We start from the raw sequence: 20,767 nt of genomic DNA, 5'->3' as shown, positions 1-20,767 counted from the left end.
TTCGCAAGTACTTGACTGTGCCCAGAAGCCTTCCATCCCTGAATTAGAAATTCAGTTAGTCCAGTACCAAAGCACAGTGAGTTGCTTGCAAGTCACTGAGGTGATCTCAAGTCTAAGGGACACTTATACCTATATCCCATCGGAGACATTCTCGACAGCAGAATGCTCTGGAGTTGGTCACGTTCAATGACGATGTACCCTTACATCTCACCTGTATGCCATACCAGTGTCTCCACACTCTTTGGTTAAGAGGACAATCAACCCATATGGCCTACAGCGACCTATGCTCGATAGAAGCTGTCGTCCTTATTAACAGCCTATCATTTGGTCGTGAACAGTTTTAAGGACTAATCGATAAATCCTCTCTTTATCGAACCTAAATAGTCCTAAGGACTTCATCATAACAACGGAGTTCATTAGAAGATGAAAGCTTATGATGAAAATGCCAAATATATTTTATTTATTAACAAATCAATTACAATACTTGGTTGCTCAACCATCAACAGCTTGACGATTAGCTTTTTGGGACACATTTCCCAACAGAAGTGGCTCAGAATCAGTGAGTGGAGTTGCTGGGTAGTAGGTGGAGGATGATCTACTTGTGGTATCAGATGGTCACAGGCATTACACAGAGGAGTGGACACTAGACTCTGCATGTTCACATCACTACACACCACACAGGTCTTGGTTTGCGACATACACCAAGACAGATGAGGGATCAGTGACTCTAGGCGACAATCATCCTTGCGAGGTGGCTAGGATAGGGACAGTCAGGGTGAGGATGTTTGATGGGATTGTAAGGATATTGACAAATGTAAAGCACATCCCGAAGCTGGAAAAGAATATGGTGTCACTAAGCTACTTGGAGCGCAGTGAATACAGCTTCAGCAGTAGGGCTAGAAGCGGAGTACTGAACATCTCCAATGGAGCTATGGTGGTGATGAGAGGTAGGAGGTTGGACAATAACCTCTATCGCATGGAGGGATCTGTGGTGACCAGAGAGTCTGATGCAGCAGCTGCAGCACAAGACCAGCAAGGGACTTACAAGATGTGGCATTATCGCTTAGGCCACATGGGTGACAGGGGGCTGAGGGAGTTGAGCAAGAGAGGACTCATCTCTGATCTGGAGGATGGTGCTACAGGGGAGATCTGTGAGCCTTGCCAGATGGAAAAGCAGAGGAGAGTTCAGTTCAACATCAGTACAGCCCGCAGTGTAGTCCCTCTGGAGTTAGTACACACGGATGTGTGGGGACCAGCCCCAGTTTTAGCTAGGAATGGGGTCAGATACTTTATGACCCTGATTGATAATTTCTCAAGGAACCTCTGGATTTACTTCATGAGAGAGAAGTCAGAGGTCTTCACCAAGTTCAAGATCTGAAGAGCAGAGGTGGAGAAGGAGCAGGAGAGGAGTGTGAAGTGTCTGAGGTCAGACAATGACGAGGAGTACACCAGCAGAGAGTTTCAGGATTACTGTGAGGAGTGTGGGATCAGGAGATACTTCTCATTTAGGGAGACTCCACAGTAGAATGGGGTGGTCGAGAGGATGAATAGAACACTTTTGGAAAAGGCACGATGCATGAGGCTGCTGGCAGGGCTTCCAAAGGAGTTCTGGGTTGACACAGTTGACGCAGTGGGTTACTTGGTCAATCAAGCACTTCACACCAGGTTGGATGGCAGGCTTCCAGAGGAGGTGTGGTCTGGGAGGATAGTTGGGCTGGGCCATCTACGGGTATTTGGGTGCACAGCCTATGTGCACATTGGAGCTGGTGAGCGGAGCAAGCTAGACGCCAGATCACGCAAGGTGGTGTTTCTAGGCTATCCACGATGAGTTAAGGGATACAGGCTATGGGATCCCTTGGAAAAGAAGGTCATCATTAGTCAGGATGTGACTTTTGATGAGGAGTTAGTCCTACAGAGGCGAGCAGGCATGGAGGAGTAGCAGGAGCAGGAGGAGGTCTAGCAGGGCACTGCTGGACAGCTTACCTCTTTGATTTTGCCTCTTGCAGGTACTATAGGAGGACATGACATTTAGGTGGAGAACCTACCTAAGGTGTCTCCACAGGTGGAGAGGACTCGGATGAATGATCGAGGTGGAGAGGTCCAGCAGGAGCGAGCTGGATCGAGGACTGATATCGGTGTTGCCCTACACAAGCCCAAGAGGACCATCAGGCAACCAGACCGATATGGCTTCGAGGAGATGCTGTCATATGCCCTGGTGACAGCGAGTGGAGACCCATATACATATCAGGAGGTTATTGAAATCCAAGACAGAGAGCGGTGGGTCCAGGCGATATTTGAGGAGATGCAATCTCTCCACAAGAATCAGACGTGGCGATTGGTGCAGTTGCCATAGGGGAAGAGGCCCATTGGCTACAAATGGATCTACAGTCGCAAGGACAGAGTGGAGCTAGTTGAGGCCTTGGGACACCAAGGTGGAGATTGTTATGATCCAGGTGGTGTGCCCAAGGCCCAGGTGACCAAGGCTAAGGCCAAGGTCCATCATTCATGAGGGCTTCATGGAGGCTCTAGGGCTAGTTGGGCCCTAGGTTGAAAGGCTGTGGGCCTTTCGGGTTCTTGAAGTCTAGGTTATGTGGGCCTCAAGGGACCAACTCTTTATGGACCAAGTCTGGGCCCAGGAGAGGTGAGATTAGGTCAAGTCATAGGTGTACATGGGCTTGGGTTAACCTAATCTCCCACAGAGTTGGTCAAGGAAGTTTTGGGTTTGGGTCACTTGACCCTGTGTTTATATATACATGTACTGTGTATAGGTTTAAAGAAGCCAAGAAAATAAATGACTCTTTCTCCCAAGTCTCTCTCTCTCTCTTCTCCCTCTCTCTCCAGCAAACTTCCACACACCAGGAGCAAGAAACCCTAGGGTTTCTTGCCGCCAGTCCATAAAAGGAAAGAAAGGAAGGGAGGTGCTAGCCCCTTCCCCCTTGCAGCCACCAGCCATTTCTTCTCCCCCCTCTCTTGCAGTCACCCAAACACCAAGTCTAGGATCTGGAATCTCTTGAGAAGAGATTGGTACAAGTTCCTCTCAGATCTGGAGTTGATCTGAGGTCGTTTGAGGCACGGGTGAGATCTCCATCAATAGATCTACTAGAAAGGCTGCAGCAGGACAGATCTGCGAGATCTATCTCCATCTACATTCTTTCCTATCTAGAATGCTCCAATTTGAGATCTACGAATTGGAGGACCTCGGTCCATTGGTTGGGTACCAGATCTTAGAATTTTTAGAGATAATTTCAGAGGCATTCTTCATCTGGAACGAAAGGCTGACGAAGAAGACAGCAACCAGGCTGATTTCGTCAAGGGCCTTAGATCATGTCCAGAAGTCTCCAGATCTATTCATTGCTGGTTCTGCTACACCAAAGGTCTGTGGGAGGAGCCAGGATCATGCTCCAATAAATCACTTCCAACCTGTGAGTCCTGTCTTCTTGGGAAGATGACCAAGTCACCTTTTACTGGAAAAGGTGAGCGAGCCAGTGAACTCTTGGGTCTGGTACATTCTGATGTATGTGGACCCATGAGCTTAAGTGTAAGAGGTGGATATTTCTACTTTATAACCTTCACAGATGACCTATCGAGGTATGGGTATGTCTATTTAATGAAGCATAAGTCGAAGTCATTTGAAATGTTCAAACTATTCCGAAATGAGGTAGAAAAATAAACTGAGAAGTGTATTAAAACTCTTCGATCTGATCGAGGAGGTGAATACCTTTCCAATGTATTTTTGACATATTTAGGAGAGAATGGGATTCTCTCTCAATGGACTCCTCCTGGAACACCACAGCATAATGGTGTGTCTGAAAGGAGGAATCGGACATTGTTAGACATGGTCCGATCCATGATGGGATTTGCTGGTCTGTCGATCTCTCTCTGGAGATATGCGCTCGAATCGGCTTGTTATCTTCTAAATAGGGTTCCGAGTAAGTCTGTAACCAAAATGCCATATGAGTTATGGATAGGACGTAAGCCAGTACTCTCGCACCTTAGGATTTGGGGGTGTCCGGCTTATGTTAAACATTTAATTATGGACAAGCTTGGACCTAGGTCTGACAAGTGTAATTTTATAGGGTACCCAAAAGAGACCAAAGGGTATTATTTCTACCTAGCTGATGAGCAAAAGGTGTTTGTCAGCCTTAAGGCAATCTTTTTAGAAAAGGAGTTTCTTAGTGAAGGGACTGTTGCCTCTAAGGTCGAACTTGAAGAAGTTCGGTAGGTAAAAAAACTGACACAAGTAGCTGAACCTAAACCAAATTTGATTAGATCAGATCCGGAGCCTATTGTTCCAGCACCTTTAAGGCGATCTGGTAGAGTATCACATCAACCAGATAGATACTATGGTTTCTTGGTCTGAAATGGAGATCCTATCGAACTTGATGAAAACGATGAGGATCCGATCACCAACATGGATGCAATGCAGAGACTTGACTCTGAGAAATGGCTAGAGGCCATGAAATCTGAAATGGAGTCCATGAAGGTCAATGATGTGTGGACATTGGTTGACCCACCCGAAGGAGTAAAACCCATAGGGTGTAAGTGGGTCTTCAAGAGGAAGAGAGGCGCAAACGAAAAGGTGGAAACCTATAAAGCCCGTCTGGTTGCCAAGGGATATCATCAATGTTATGGTATAGACTATGACGAGACATTTTTTCCTGTGGCAATGCTCAAATCCATTCGGATTATGCTTGCGATAGCTACCCATCTGGACTATGAAATCTGACAGATGGATGTGAAGACAGCTTTCCTAAATGGAGAGCTGAACGAAGAGGTGTATATGATACAACCTGAAGGATTCACATCCACAGATGAGTCTAAGGTGTGCAGGCTACAGAGGTCCATTTATAGACTTAAGCAAGCATCTCAGAGTTGGAACATACATTTTGATAGGATGATCAAGACGTATGGCTTCATTAAGAACGGAGAAGAGCCCTGCATTTATAAGTGGGCTAATGGTCCAGTAGTAGTATTTCTTGTATTGTATGTGGATGACATTCTCTTTATCAGAAATGATATCCCTACATTACAGGGAATAAAGATTTGGCTGTCATCACAATTCTCCATGAAGGATATAGGAGAAGCTTCCTACATCCTAGGGATGAGGATCTATAGGGATAGATCTAAAAGGTTGCTTGGCTTATCCCAGTCCATGTACATTGATACTATGCTGAAGAGGTTCAGCATGGAGAATTTCAAGAAAGGCTATTTACCGATAGGCCATGGAATTTCTCTCTCGAAGAGGGATTGTCCGACAACACCTCAAGAGAGAGCGTATGGGTAGAATTCCATATGCTTCAACAGTGGGATCTATCATGTACGCCATGACATGTACACGACTAGATGTGGCATACTCACTAGGGGTAGTGAGTAGATACCAATCTGATCCAGGGGAGAATCACTAAAAGGTTGTTAAAATCATCCTGAAGTATTTAAGAAATACTAAGGATCAGTGGCTTGTTTATGGTGAATCAGACTTGAGACTTATAGGGTTTACAGACTCTAGTTTTCAGTCTGATCACGATGACAGCAAGAGTGTGTCAGAATTTATTTTTACCCTTAATGGTGGGGCTGTCTGCTGGAAGAGTTTCAAGCAGCACACAGTGGCTGATTCAGTTTGCGAGGCGGAGTATGTCGCTGCATCAGATGCTGCCAAAGAAGCGGTGTGGCTGAGAAAATTCATCACCGAGCTCGGAGTAGCACCTTCCCTTGTTGGTCCAGTTCTGCTTTACTGTGACAGCTCTGGAGCCATTGCTCAGGCTAAGGAACCAAAGGCACACCAGCGGATGAAGCATATTCTGTGTCGCTACCATCTCATCTAAAAAAACATGGATCAAGGAGGCATCGACCTTCAGAAGATCGACGGAAAGAAGAACCTGGCCGACCCATTCACTAAAGCCATAGCGGTGGAGTTCGACGACTTCAAGTCAAAGATGGGTATTAGATACTGCACCGATTGGCTTTAGGTCAAATGGGAGATTGTTGGGAATAGTGTCCCAAAGCCAATCGTCAACCTGTTGACGGTTGTGTTCTTTGTTGTATTAGTACATAAATCATAAATAAATAAAAGTTATTTTGGTATTTTTTATCACAAATTGTCATCTTCTAATGAACTCCAATGTTGTGGTGAAGTCCTTAGGACTATTTAGACTCGACAAAGGAGGATTTGTCGTTTAGTCCTTAAACCTATTTGCGACTAAATGATATGTTGTTACCAAGGACAATAATATTTATCGAGCATAGGTCGTTGTGTGCCATATAGGTTGGTTGTCCTCTTAACTAAGGAGTGTGGAGACACTGGTATGGCATACAGGTGAGATGTAAGGGTAGATCTGCACTGAACGTGACCGACTCTGGAGCTATCTCTGCTATCAGGATTTGCTCTGATGGGATATGGGTATAAATATCCCTCCGATCTGAGACCGTCACGGTGACTTGCAAGCAACTCACTGTACTTAGGCACTGGACTACCTGAATTTCTAATTCAGTGACGGATGGCTGCTGGGTGTAGTCAAGTACTTGACTTGTCGGTGCGTGTGTCAAGATGGGATTGACCACTCCAGTTCAGGAGCTGTGTACAGTCATGTTTCAATTTAGCAAAACCTTGGCCAAGGTAGTCCTAGTGAGGAGTCACAGGACTGATTGAGTTGAGCATGACTCGGATGATAGAATCAAGGTTGACAGTTTAACCCTAAGTCATCTTAAACACAAGGGTCATAAGGGATGAATTATACAGTAACCATATTCACATAGGTTCTGAGTGTTGTGATTGTGACTATTCGACCTATCCAGACGTCAGGTACCATTGCTAGATGGTCACTTCGATTTGTACAAAAATTAGTTCCTATGCTACCGGCTTAGGTTCGAACCTGTGGGGTCACACATATTAGAGGTTCCTATCTGATCTGATGGCTGATGAAGAGTCTTAATATTTATGGACTATGAGTCCTACATATCTGGGACTCTATGATCGAGAATCAAGATTCTCTGATCACAAGTCCCACACATTTTGGGTACCAGGGTCAAGAGTCCCACTAGTTTGGGACTCTACGATCAAGGTTTCATATTGATGGACTTTGATACCCGATTGCCTATCAGATTTGGACTCAATATTTATGAGAGATTTTATTAATAATTTGATTACTAATTAACTCAATTTGATTGAGTAATTATTTTTAGATCAAGTCCAATTGAATTAGATTCAGTTGGGTTTGACCTGATTAGGTTAAGAGTTGACCTAATCGTCGAGATGGTTTGGTCCCTGATTTGATCAGGGGTTGGGCTTAGTCAATTCTTGATTTGATTAGAATTTTATTGAGCTTAATTAAGCCTAATTAAGTTGGGTTTAAATTAGTCTAATTGGGCCTAACTTATTTGGTTCAATTAAGTTGGTTTAAATAATGAAACCACTTTGACCCAAACTCCCTGCGCCACCTCACATCCATTGCGCCCATTTGAATTCACGAGAAGGAATTTCTCATGAAATTTTTCTCACACAAAGCCCTCCCCACACCAACTTTTGTGCACCATATGGATGGATAAAGCTGATTAGTTAACCATTCAAATTCAAAGTATGTTTGAATTTGAATGGATAACTTATCACTTGTGCCTTCTGGCTTATCCATCTTGTGCGCCACATAACTTACACGAGAAAAGGTTTCTCATGAAACCTTTCCACGCACAAAGAGTTCACGCCCTTCTCTTCTCACACCATAAGTGGATAGGGATGAGTTGGTTTGCATTTGAATTCAAACTCGATTTGAATTCAAATGTGCAACCACTTATCTTTATCCTCTCATGCGGATAAGACATGTTCGACGTTGTTTTAAAAAGAGCAGAAAGGTGGGGTGTGCATCAAATTTTTTGGAGAGAAAGTTTGGGGCATGAGGAACCTTTTTGCATGAGGTGACGGTCCAAAACCTTTCGAGAGAAAAAGAAAGAAAAGAAAAAAAAAAAGGTACAGAGTTTTTCTTAGTGTACCCTAGGGTTTCAGCCTGGGGTTCGGAAAGTGAGAAGGTGAGCTACGAGTGTCATGAGCTCACCAAATTTTAGGAAGATCTTCAACATCCTCTCAAGCACATCTGCTAATGATCCAGAGTATTCAAAGAATCGACAAATATCGATCGAAGGAGTTCGATCAGCATCGGCCGTCGAAAAGGCTCTACAACGAGCTAGCACCCATGAGGAGCCGATCAGATCGGGAGCCTCGTGTGGATGATCCGCAGAGGCCAGACATGCTGTGTGGTTGCATCACGATGATCAAATTTTTTCGACGATGATCAGATTGTGGCAATCTACTACCTGCATAAAGGTATTGTGTTCTGAACACATTACAGTAAAGTGTTTACTGTTTAAATTCGAATTTCAAATTTAAATGCATGTATGTTGTATATCATATTTAGATCCTAGTGTAGGGTAAACACATATTAATTAATTAGATTAATTAATATTTTTTACTATAAAATTATAATTTTAAAAAAGTTTTAAAATTATCATTTTACCCCTGCACTGAATTTTGCTTCAGAATCTGCTTGATGTCAAAGCTGCCAAAGGCAGGGATGATCTCTTTTACCTTTTTGAGATACTTGGCCATACTGTCCTCCTGAGCTTCATAGTTTTCACTGACTTGTCCCACCACCAATTGGGAGTCACTGTAGACTTAGAGCCGATCTACTTCTAATTCTTTAGTGATCTTCAGTCCTGCAATCAGAGCTTCATATTCCGCTCCATTATTTATCGCAGGGAATTCGAAGCGCAGCGCGTACTCCATGATAATTCTTTCTGGATTGACCAAGATCAGACCTACATCCGTGCCTGACATGTTGAAGGAACCATCCACATAGAGGGCCCAAAAATCATCAGGGAGATCTGTTCTTTCCTCAGTGGAGTTCGGCTGGAGCCTTGGGTTGTCAGCTTCACCTCGTTCAAGTTCGGCTTCTTCCGAGATAGTGCATTCCACTATGATGTCTGCTAATATCTGGACTTTCATCATCGGCTGAGGTTGACAGTTGATGTCGAATTTCATGAGCTCGACTGCTCATTTCACTATCCTTCCGGAAGCATCCGCTCGATGCAGAACTGCCTTAATCGGTTGGTCAGTGAGCAGTATTATGGTGTGCCCTTGAAAGTAAGGTCGGAGCCTTCGGACTGCAATCAACAGGGCGTAAGTAAGTTTCTCTAACTTAGTATACCTGATTTTGGCATCTCTCAATACTCAACTTATCTAGTAGATCGGCTGTTGAATTTTTACTTCTTCCTTGACCAGAACTACTGTGAGAGCCACAGGGGAGAATGCCAGATACAGGAACAACTCCTTTTCAGGTTTGGGCTTTGCCAATAGCGGAGGTGAGCTAAGGTAGTTTTTCAATTCTTCGAATGCTCACTGACATTCATTGGTCCAGCAGAAGTTCTTTGGCTGCTGAGAGTCTGAAAGAAAGGTAGGCACCATTTGGCCGACCTTGAGATGAAGCGATTCAGAGCTGCTACTCTCCCAGTAAGGTGCTGAACTTTCTTTATTGACTTCGGAGGGGTCATTTTCTGGATAGCACGAATCTTTTTCGAATTTGCTTCAATCCTGCACCCCGATACCATAAAGCCCAAAAATTTTTTTGAGGTTACTCCAAAAGTGTACTTGATTGGGTTTAGCTTCATCTTGTATTTTTGGAGGGCACCGAAGGTCTCCTCAAGATCGACGACGTGGTTCATTGAGAATTTATTTTTTACAAGCATGTCATCCATGTAGACCTCCATGTTGCAGCCGATCTGCTCTTTGAAGATCTTGTTCACTAGCCGTTGATAGGTCGCCCTTGCATTTTTGAGGCCAAAAGGCATGACCCTGGGCATCTTCTTCAGTAAAGGTTATAGATTCTTCAATCCTCTACCGCTTGGGCAGTCCGATTGATCCACTGGCTGCTCCCCATCAGGGTCCTCCAGAGAGGGTGTTGATGATTCTGATTGGAGGCCGATCTTCAGGCTGTTCTTTCTTCCTTGGTGGCTCTAGTTGTGATAGGGCTCTTGACCGATCTTCCCTACCTTCAGGCTGGTGTCGGATGAATCTGTTGAGCCGACCTCATCTGATGAGCTCTTCGATCTTGTCTTGGAGCTGAATACACTCCTCCGTGTCGTGGCCGTGGTCATGATGATAGAGGCAAAACTTGTTAGGGTTGTGCTTCCCGAGGTGTGTGCGCATTCTTTCTGACCTTGGCAGCTGCTCCCTGATCTCCATCAGTACTTGAGTTTTTGGAGCATTGAGAGGGGCGTAGCTGTGAAATCTTTTTGAGGGAGAGCTCTGTCGAACTCTGTGATTCGAGCTTCTCTGCCTACAAGCTCGGGGGAGAGTTCAGACATGCTTGTGTCCGGGGGGAGTTCGAGAACGTGGCTGAGCTTCACTCGACCCTTTTCAGCTACGGGCTTGCTGGAGTCGCCCGCATGCCGCTCCTTCACGGCCTCCTCATCCTTCAGCTTGAAGGCTTCCTCTGCTTGGGCATATCCTTTGGCCCGAGCCAGCAAATCAGTAAAGTCCCTAGGATACTTCTTTTTCAGAGAAAATAGAAGGTCATTCTTTTGAAGACCGCTCTTCAGGATGGCCATTGCAACTGATTGGTCCAAGTTCTGAACCTCCAATACGGCGGTGTTAAAATGGTTGACATAAGTTTGGATGGATTCTCCCTCCTTTTTCTTGATGTTGATGAGGGACTCCGAACCTCTCCGGGGACGTCGGCTGCTGATGAAATGAGCCACAAACTGGTGGCTCATTTGATTAAAGGAGAAGATAGTATCCGACTTCAATGTCGAGTATCAATTTCTTGCTGCTCCCTTCAAGATAGATGGGAAAGCTCAACACAGGATGGCGTCTGGCGCACCATGGAGCAGCATCATTGTCTGGAAGGCCTTCAGATGGTTAATCGGATCCGAGATCGCATCGTAGCTCTCAAATTGGGGGAGCTTGAAGTTTGCCAAGATCGGTTCCTGCATAATCTTTTGAAAAAAAAGAGGGTCAGTACAGATATCCTCATTATAAGCAGGGGGAGCATGGTGGAGCTCTTCGATTGGCTGGTTCATCTCTTGGAACCTTTGATCCAGGAGATCCTCTCAATCATGAATCTCGAGGATCTTCTGGCAGAACAGAGGTAGGGATCCTCTGGGGATAGAATCGTGATCAGACAAAGGGCTCTCCGCCCTCTGCTTCCCTTTTCTAGGGGATACAGGGCGACTGGCCCAAGTGGGCTGCCCGATCGCCGGATTCTGGAACTCTGATGATGCTCTTTTCAGCCGCACAGATGCCTGTGGCTGCTGCTACTGCTGCTGCATGGTCTGCACCACTTCGGTGAGGACCCTGACCTGCTGAACTAGCAGGTCGAACTGCTCCATGCCGACTGTCGTTGCCGGAGGAGGAGGAGCCTGAGAAACTGGAGACGAGGTCGGAGCCAACGGATCTTGCTGAGATCTGGCCATGGAGGCCGTAGATCGCTTGGTGGATGCCTTTCGAAAAGACATCAGGTTGGGATCTGACTAGAGAAGAAGAAGAAGATGTCGAAGAAGATGATCGGAGACAGTCTCGTTGAGTACTCCTTTAAGAACAAGGGTCCTGCGAAGACACAGTCCTTCCTCTAGCGCCAATTCTGTTGGTGTAGAATTCCACCGATACTGGAGAAGCTGGAGTCGAGGGGATCACAGCCGCCGTCAGGATCTGCAAGAAAAGTCTAAATTGGAGTTGGGGGTGCTCCAGTAAGACTCTCTGATGCTCAAGTCAGTACTCTGCTTCAACAGAAATAGAGCACTCGAATGAAATTTTAGCAAAGTTAAGAGATAGTGCTTAGAGCTTAAAGGAGAACATCTCTGGGGGGTCTCTTTTATAGATGGGAGAGCATAACCGATTGACAACAATGTCTATAACTGCCTGGTAGTGGGCCGTTCGGGGCCACATGGAGTTTGTTACAGAGAGTAGTGGTGTCCATTGTCGCGACTTGTCGGAGAGGGTGGGGCCATGTGGGGTTTGTTACAGAGAGTGGAGTGATGTCCGTTGTCATGACTTGCAGGAGAGTTTGGGCCAGATGGCTGAAGCTCGGTTGGGACATCTGGTGGAGTGAAATAGCTCTCTGTCTCAGCAATCTAGGAGAAGCTCGGATGTTTTTGAGGTTGCTGACGGGTTAACTATTGTTGGGTGCCTAAGGCGTTGATGCTGTAGATGGAAGTCATCTGCTGCAGAAGTTTGGACGAAAACTTTCTGTTGTAGAAATCCGGCTAGAGTCCGATTGCTAGAGAAGTCTGTCTGAAATTTGTTTGATGTAAAAGCTTGTCTGAAGACTGTCCACTGGAGAGGTCCGGTTGCATGAGGAATCTGGCAGAAGGTCGATCGATAGCAAAATTCGAAAGGTGCTATAGAAGGTTGACCGATAGAAGAGTCCGTAAGGCATTGTGGAAGTTCGTCCGCTAGAGGAGTCTGGAGGACACTGTGGAAGGTTGACCGCTGGAGGGGTCAAGAGGAAATTTGTCCGTTGGAGGGGTCTGGTTGGCACTGTTGAAGTCCGATTGGCGCTATTGAAAGTTGATGGCTGGAGAGGTACGAAAGACACAGGAGACAGTCGGTCACTGTAAAAATTCGACTGCTAGAGCTCATCCATTGTAGAAGTTCGTCTGGAATCCATCCACCGTAGAAGTTTGGGCGGAGTTCGGTTCTTGCAGAAGTTCAGAAGGAGGTCGCTTAATGTAGAAGCTCAGATGGAGACTGGTTGCCATGGAAACCTGATTGGAGACCGCTTATTATAGAAGCTCGGATGGGGACCGGTTGTCGTGGAAGCCCGAATGAAGATCGCTTATTGTAGAAGCTCGGCTAAAGTCTGCTTGTAATAGAAGTTCGGACGAAAATTTGCTTACTGTAGAAGCTCGGATGGAGATCGATTGCCGTGGAAGCCCGGATAGAGACCGCTTATTGTAGAAGCTCGACTGAAATCTGCTTGCAATAGAAGTTCGGACGGAATTCACTTACTATAGAAGCTCGGATGGCTGGGGGAGTTCAGAGAGACGCCGCACAAGGTTGGAAGCCGGAAGAGTCCTGGGGGGTTGGCCTCTTACGAACTTTGGCTGGGGTTATTTTATACCCAACAATATGTATATACATATATACATATATACATATATATATATAAATATATATGTATATATATATGTATATGTATATATATATATATATATATGTATGTATGTATGTATGTATGTATTTATATATATACATACATATATATAAACAGACATACATACATACATACATATATATATATATATATATATATATATATATATGTATGTATGTATGTACATATATATATATATATATATATATATATATATACATACATACATACATAAATATATATATATATATATATATATATATATGTATGTACGTATGTATGTGTGTGTGTGTGTGTGTGTGTGTATACATACATACATATATATATATATATATATATATATATATGTATGTATGTATGTATATGTATATATATATGTATCTATATCTATATATATATATATATATATGTGTGTGTGTGTGTGTGTGTGTATACATAAATATATATATATATATATATATATATATATATATATATATATATATATATATATATATATATATATATATATATATATATATATATATATATATATATATATATATATGTAGATATATATATATGTATATATATTTATATATGTGTGTGTGTGTCTATATATATATATATATACATCAACTATCGACCTCGGCCGACAATATGGCACCGTCTGTGGGAGGAGCAAACCTTCCACGACCATGAAATTTGAAAAATTTACAAATATATTACCGATAACTTTACCTTAAATAAAAGTTTCATATTCACATATCTTTTTTTTTGGCATAAACTTATAACGACAGGGAGTGGCTCCTTCAGACAATCGAAATTAAGCATGTCGGGAACAAGAAGAGAACCTCATCCCGACACAAATGAAGGCTCGATTATCAAGAGACCAGATGGAGGGAGAGGCCCTCACAATGGCCCTTATGCACCCCCACAGCCGTATTAAGAACAGGAGGAGAACTTCGTCCTAACATGAGCAAAGTTGAAGGCTCGATTATTTAGAGATCGGATGGGGGAAGAGGCCCTCGCAACAGCCCTTATGCGCCCCCACAATCATGTTAGGAACAGAAAGAGAACCTCATCCTAACATGAGCAAAGTCAAAGGCCCGATTATCAAGAGATCAGATGGGGGAGAGGCCCTTGCAACGGCCCTTATGTGCCCCCACAGCCATGTTAGGAACAGGAGAAGAACCTCACCCTAACATGAGCAAAGTCGAAGGCCCGATTATCAAGAGACCGGATAGGGAGAGAGGCCCTTGCAACGGCCCTCATGTGCCCCCACAATCCTGTTAAGAACAGGAAGAAAACCTCATCCTAACATGAGCTAAAATTAACTGTATCAAAAATAGGAGGAGAACCTTGTCCTGATACAAATGAAGATCTGGTCGTTTAAGACCGAATGAGGAGAAGAGCCCCCACAGTGGCTCCTCTACACCCCTACAACCCCGTTAGGAGCAGAGAGAACACCCTCACCCAAAAAAAAAAAAGAAAAAAAAAAGGGAAGAGAAAAGGAGAAAGTGATGAGCTACGTCAGAGATAAGGAAAAAATGAACTACATCTAAGACACAAGAGACCTCATCTCAATGAGGAAGAAAGCTCTTATCAAAAATTCTCAATCTCTAAGGAGGAACCCAGCACTGGCAGGAGAAAATAGACTTCCTCAAAGTAACGAGAAGTTCGAGCCCCAAGCTCGAGCACCGGGAGGAAGCATCAAATTCGAATGGCCTTGAAAAGACCTTCGATCATGAATAAAAAGGGCGAATCAACACGGCGATGACTAGGAACCTTCAAACAACGTTGACATCGAATAAGACAAAAGACAAAAGAAGCTCGATAAACAACAACTCAAGGAAAGAATAGACAAGGTAATAAGAAAATTTCTTTTCATTTCATTAGTAAAGTGTGCATTACAAAGCCTTTGAAGGCCAAAAAAAAAAAACAGCAAGAAAAGAAAAGAATACACGGAAGAACAAAAGGTAAAAGGAGCTCTAAGAAAGCTCGGCTCCTTCTGACTTCGGACTCTTGGTTCTAGCCATTATCAGGGATTGCTTTAAGTTCTCAACTTCTTCTTCCAGCTCCTTCTTTCTTAACAGCATCTCTCAATACATTTGGTGGAATCACCGGCTTTCGCCCTCCGATTATCGAAGCATCTTCCTCAGAACTTCAGACTCTGCTTCAGCATCCTTGACTGCCTGCCGCTCATAGGTCAGCTGAATTTTCAACTGTTGCAATTCAACCTTCTCCTTCCCAAGGGCTACGACAGTTCTTCCATGGTCCCCCTCAAGGAAACAATCTTTTCAGATCACCTCGATTTGAAAAGACTCCAACACCGGCATGCCAAATGCCAAAATATCTAGAAACAATCGAGTACAGAAATCAAGGGGGCAACTTCGGCTGTGAAAACTTCTCTATTCTTCCTTCATTTGAAATTCAAACTCGAAAGTAGGGGGACTGGTGTTGGGTATAAAATAACCCCAGCCGAAGTTCATAAGGGGCCAACCCTCCCAGGACTCTTCCGACTTCCGACCTTGTGCGGTGTCTTTCTGAACTCTACCGGTCATCCGAGCTTCTACAGCAAGCGATCTCCATCCGAGGTTCTATAGCAAGCGGACTTCATCCGAGCTTCTACTGTAAGCGAATTCTATCCGAGCTTCTACTGTAAGCGAATGTCGTTCGAACTTCTATTGCAGACGGACTTCAGCCGAGCTTCTACAATAAGCGACCTCCGACGGATGGGCTTTTACAGTACCCTCCGGACTCCTCCGACGGACGGGCTTTTACAGTACCCTCCGGACTCCTCCAACAGACGAGCTTCCACGGTGTCCTCCGGACTCCTCCAACGGACGAACTCCTATCATGCCATCCGGGCTTCTCCAATAATGAGCTACTTCATTCATCTATCGGACTGCTCCAAATGCTCTCTGAGCTTCATTATCAGTCGATTTTCTATAGTGATCGACTACTCACTGAATCTCTTCCAGACTTCCTCCTGTCACGATCAATTTCACTCTGAGCTTCTTCCGAACTTCATCAATATCCGAGCTTCTCCAGCAGTAGGACTTCTACAGTAACCAGACTCTATCCAAGTTTCTACGGTGATCAACCACCTTACGAATTTCATCCAAGCTCCTATAAGAGTCGGACTCCATCCAAACTTCTACAGTGAATGGATTTCAGACGAACTTCTACAGCAGACGGGCTCTAGCAGCCAGATTTTTTCTCCAAACTTCTACTACAAGTAGGCTTCATCCGAGCTTCTACAGTAAGCGGTCTCCATCCTGGCTTCTACGGCAACCGATCTCCATCCAAGCTTTTACAGTAAGCGGCATCCTTCCGGACTCCTACAAGGATCGGACCCCGTCCGAACTTCTACGACAGAATTTGGCCGACTATTTTTGGTGTTTTTCGTACCTCTCAAAGCCGTCCACCTTCAACAGCACCAACCGGACTTTCACAGTGTCCTCCAGACTCCTCTAGTGGACGAACTTCCTCAATGCCTTCCGAATTTTGCTATCAAGTCGACCTTCTATCGGATTTCTCATGCAACCAGACCTCTCCAGTGGACAGCCCTCAGACGAGCTTCTACATCATACAAATTTCAGACGGACTTCTCCAGCAATCGGACTCCTACCGAACTTCTCCAACAGGCAGTTCTCGTTCGAGCTTCTACAACAGATGACTTCCATCTGCAGCACCAACAGCACCCAACCACAGTTAACCCATCAGCAATCTCAAAAACATCCAAGCTTCTTTTAGATTGCTGAGACGGAGAGCTATTCCGCTCTACCAGACATCCCAGCCGAGCTTCAACCATTCGGCTCAAATTCTCTGGCAAGTTGTGACAACGGACACTACTCCACTCTCTGTAACAAACTCCACGTGGCCCCGCCACTCTTCGATAAGTCATGACAACGAACACCACTCCACTCTCTGTAACAGACTCTACGTGGCCCCACTACTCCACTCTCCGTAACAAACTTCACGTGGCCCTGAACGGCCCACTACCAGGCAGTTACGGATGTCGCTGTAAAACGGTTATGCTCCTCCATCTATAAAAGAGACCCTTCAGATACATTCTCCTCTAAGTTCTAAACTCTATCTCAAAACTCTGCCAAAATCTCATTCGAGTGCTCCATTTCTGTTGAGGCAGAGTACTGACTTGAGTATCAGAGGGTCTTGCCGGAGCACCCCCAACTCTGGTTTAGACTTCCCTTGCAGGTCCCGACGATGGCCGCGTTCCCCTCGACTCTGGCTCCATCCGGTGTCAGCGACTTCCCTTGCAGGTCCCGGTGGCGGCCGCATTCCCCTCGACTCCAGCTTCTCCGACATCGATGAAATTCTGCACCAACAATATATATATATATATATATATATATATATATATATATATATATATATATATGTATGTATGTATGTATGTATGTATATGTATATATATATATATGTATATGTATATGAATATGTATATATATGTATGTATGTATGTATGTATGTATGTATGTATGTATATATGTATATATACATACATACATACATACATAGATATATATATATATATATATATATATATATATGTATGTATGTATGTATGTATATATATGTATATATATATATATATATCTATGTATATGTGTGTGTGTATATATATGTATATATATATATATATATATATACATATATATATATATGTATATGTGTGTGTGTGTGTATAATATATATATATATATATATATATATAAATATATGTGTGTGTGTGTGTGTATGAATATATATATGTATTGTTGAAAAATGTGTCCTAAAGCTAATTATTTAGGTTGTAGATGATTGTGTTCCATATAAGTATATGAATTATAAAATGATAAATGTTATCTGTCAGATTTATCATAAGAAATACATCTTCTAAAATAGAACTCATATATTATGATGAAGTCTTTAGCACTACTTCCAAAATGATAAAAGAGGATTTTGCATGTGGTTCTTAAATCCTACTCGTGACCAAATGATATAATTATCACAAAGATGATAATTGTATCGAGTATAGGTCATTGTATGCCATAGTAGTTAGTTATCCTCTTAACCAAGATGTGTGGTGATACGGGTATGGCATACGGGTGATATGTAGGAGTATATTTCACTAAATGTGACCACTTTCAGAGCACTCTGCTGTCAGAAGCTGCTCTAATGGGATATAGGTATAAGTGTCCCTCGAACCTGAGGCTGCCTCGATGACTTGCAAGCAACTCACTATGCTTTGGTGCCGGACTATCCAAATTTTTTAATTCGATGATGAAAGAATTTTGGATATAGTCAAGTACTTGTAAAGTCTGAGTGCGAGTCAAGATGGGATTGATCGCTCCAAGTAAAATTAGAGATGATGCATCATTATGTTTTAATTCAGTAAAACTTTGACCAAAGTAGTCCTAGTGAGGAGTCACAGGATTTTTGAGGTTGAGACACAATATGGACCACTTTTCTTGGGTTGACAATTTAATCCAAAGTCATCTTTGAGCATCGAGTGTCAAAGGGATGAATTATACGATAACTATATCCATATGGGTTCTAGAGTGTTGCTAGGCATACATTCTATTGAGAAAAGTATCCCAAAGCCAATCATCAGCCTGTTGACAGTTGTGCTCTTTCTTGTATTAGTATATGAATTATAAATTAATAGAAGTTATTTTGACATTTTTCATCACAAATTATTTCATCTTCTAATGAACTCCTGTGTTGTGATGAAGTCCTTAGGAGTATTTAGACTCAACAAAAGAGGATTTATCGTTTAGTCCTTAAACCTGTTCACGATCAAATGATACGTTGTTACCAAGGACAACAACGTTTATCAAGCATAGGTCGTTGTGTGTCATATGGGTTGGTTGTCCTCTTAACCAAGGAGTGTGGAGACACTAGTATGGCATACAGGTGAGATGTAAGGGTACATCTGCACTGAACGTGACCGACTCCGGAGCTTTTTTTGCTGTCAAGATTTGCTCCGATGGGATATGGGTATAACTGTCCCTCCGACCTGAGACTGCCACAGTGACTTACAAGCAACTCACTGTACTTAGGCACTGGACTACCTGAATTTCTAATTCAGTGACAGAAGGCTGCTGGGTGTAGTCAAGTACTTGACTTGTCGGTGCGTGTGTCAAGATGGGATTGACCACTCCAGTTCAGGAGCTGTGTACAGTCGTGTTTCAATTTAGTAAAATCTTAGCCAGGGTAGTCCTAGTGAGGAGTCACAGGACTGATTGAGTTGAGCACGATTCGGATGATCTGATCAGGGTTGACAGTTTAACCCTGAGTCGTCCTATACACAGGGGTCAAAAGAGATGAATTATACAGTAACCATATTCACGTAGGTTCTGAATGTTGCGATTGCGACTATTCGATCTATCCGAATATCGGGTACCATTGCTAGATGGTCACTTCGATTAGTATAGAAATTGGTTTCTGTGCTACCGACTTAGGTTCGAACCTGCGGGGTCACACACATTAGAGGTTCCTATCTGATCTGATGGCTGGTGAAGAGTCCCACTGGACTGAAACTCTTCAACCAAGAGTCTTAATACTTGGAGACTCTGAGTTCTATGTGTCTGGAACTCTATGATCGAGAATCAGGATTCTCTGATCATGAGTTCCACACATTTTGGGTACCGGGGTCAAGAGTCCCACTGGTTTGGGACTCTTCGATCAAGGTTTCATATCGATGGACTTTAAAGCCCGATTGCCCATCGAATTTGGACTTAATATTTATGAGAGGTTTAATTAGTGATTTGATTACTAATTAACTCAATTTAATTGAGTAATTATTTTTAGATCAAGTCCAATTGAATTGGATTCAGTTGGGTTTGACCCTATTAGGTTAAGAGATGACCTAATCGCCAAGGTGGTTTGGTCCCTGATCTGATCAAGAGTTAGACTTAGTCAATTTTTGATTTGATTAGAATTTTATTGAGCCTAATTAAGCCTAATTATGTTGGGTTTAACTTAGTCTAATTGTGCCTAACCTATTTTAATAAGGTTGGTTCAATTAGGTTGATTTAATGTTTGAAACCACCTTGACTTATCTCCCTGCGCCACCTCACCTCACCTGCGCCTATTTGAATTCATGAGAAATAAGTTCTCATAAATTTTTTCTCACGTAAAAGCCTTCCCACGCCCCTCCCTTGTGCACCACTTGTGTGGATAATGATAAGGTTGGTTGGCCATTCAAATTCAAATAATGTTTGAATTTGAATGGGCAACTAATCCATGCACCACCTTATACTTTTATGCACCCCATTCTCTACACGAGAAAAAGTTTCTCATGTAAATTCTCTACACACAAAGAACCCATGCCCCTTTTCTTCTCACACCTTGAGTGGATAAGGATAGGTTGGTTGGCATTTGAATTCAAATTCGATTTGAATTCATGTGAGCAACCACCTAGCTTTATCCTCTCACACAGTGAAAATGCTGAAAAGATGCGGTCTTGCACCATTTTAAAAAGAAAGAGAAGGTGGGGCATGTGTGATCTAATTTGAGAGAGAAAGGGTGGCATGAGAAAGGCCTTCTACGTGAGAAAAGAAAAGAAAAGAGGAGAGAAAGGGTGCAGGGTCTTTTATGAGTACCCTAGGGTTTCTGCCTACGGTTTGGGAAGTGAGAAGGTGAGC

The sequence above is a fragment of the Elaeis guineensis genome, chromosome 5, assembly GCF_000442705.2.
Source record: "Elaeis guineensis isolate ETL-2024a chromosome 5, EG11, whole genome shotgun sequence".
NCBI lineage: Eukaryota > Viridiplantae > Streptophyta > Magnoliopsida > Arecales > Arecaceae > Elaeis > Elaeis guineensis.
This window is presented reverse-complemented; position numbering follows the sequence as displayed.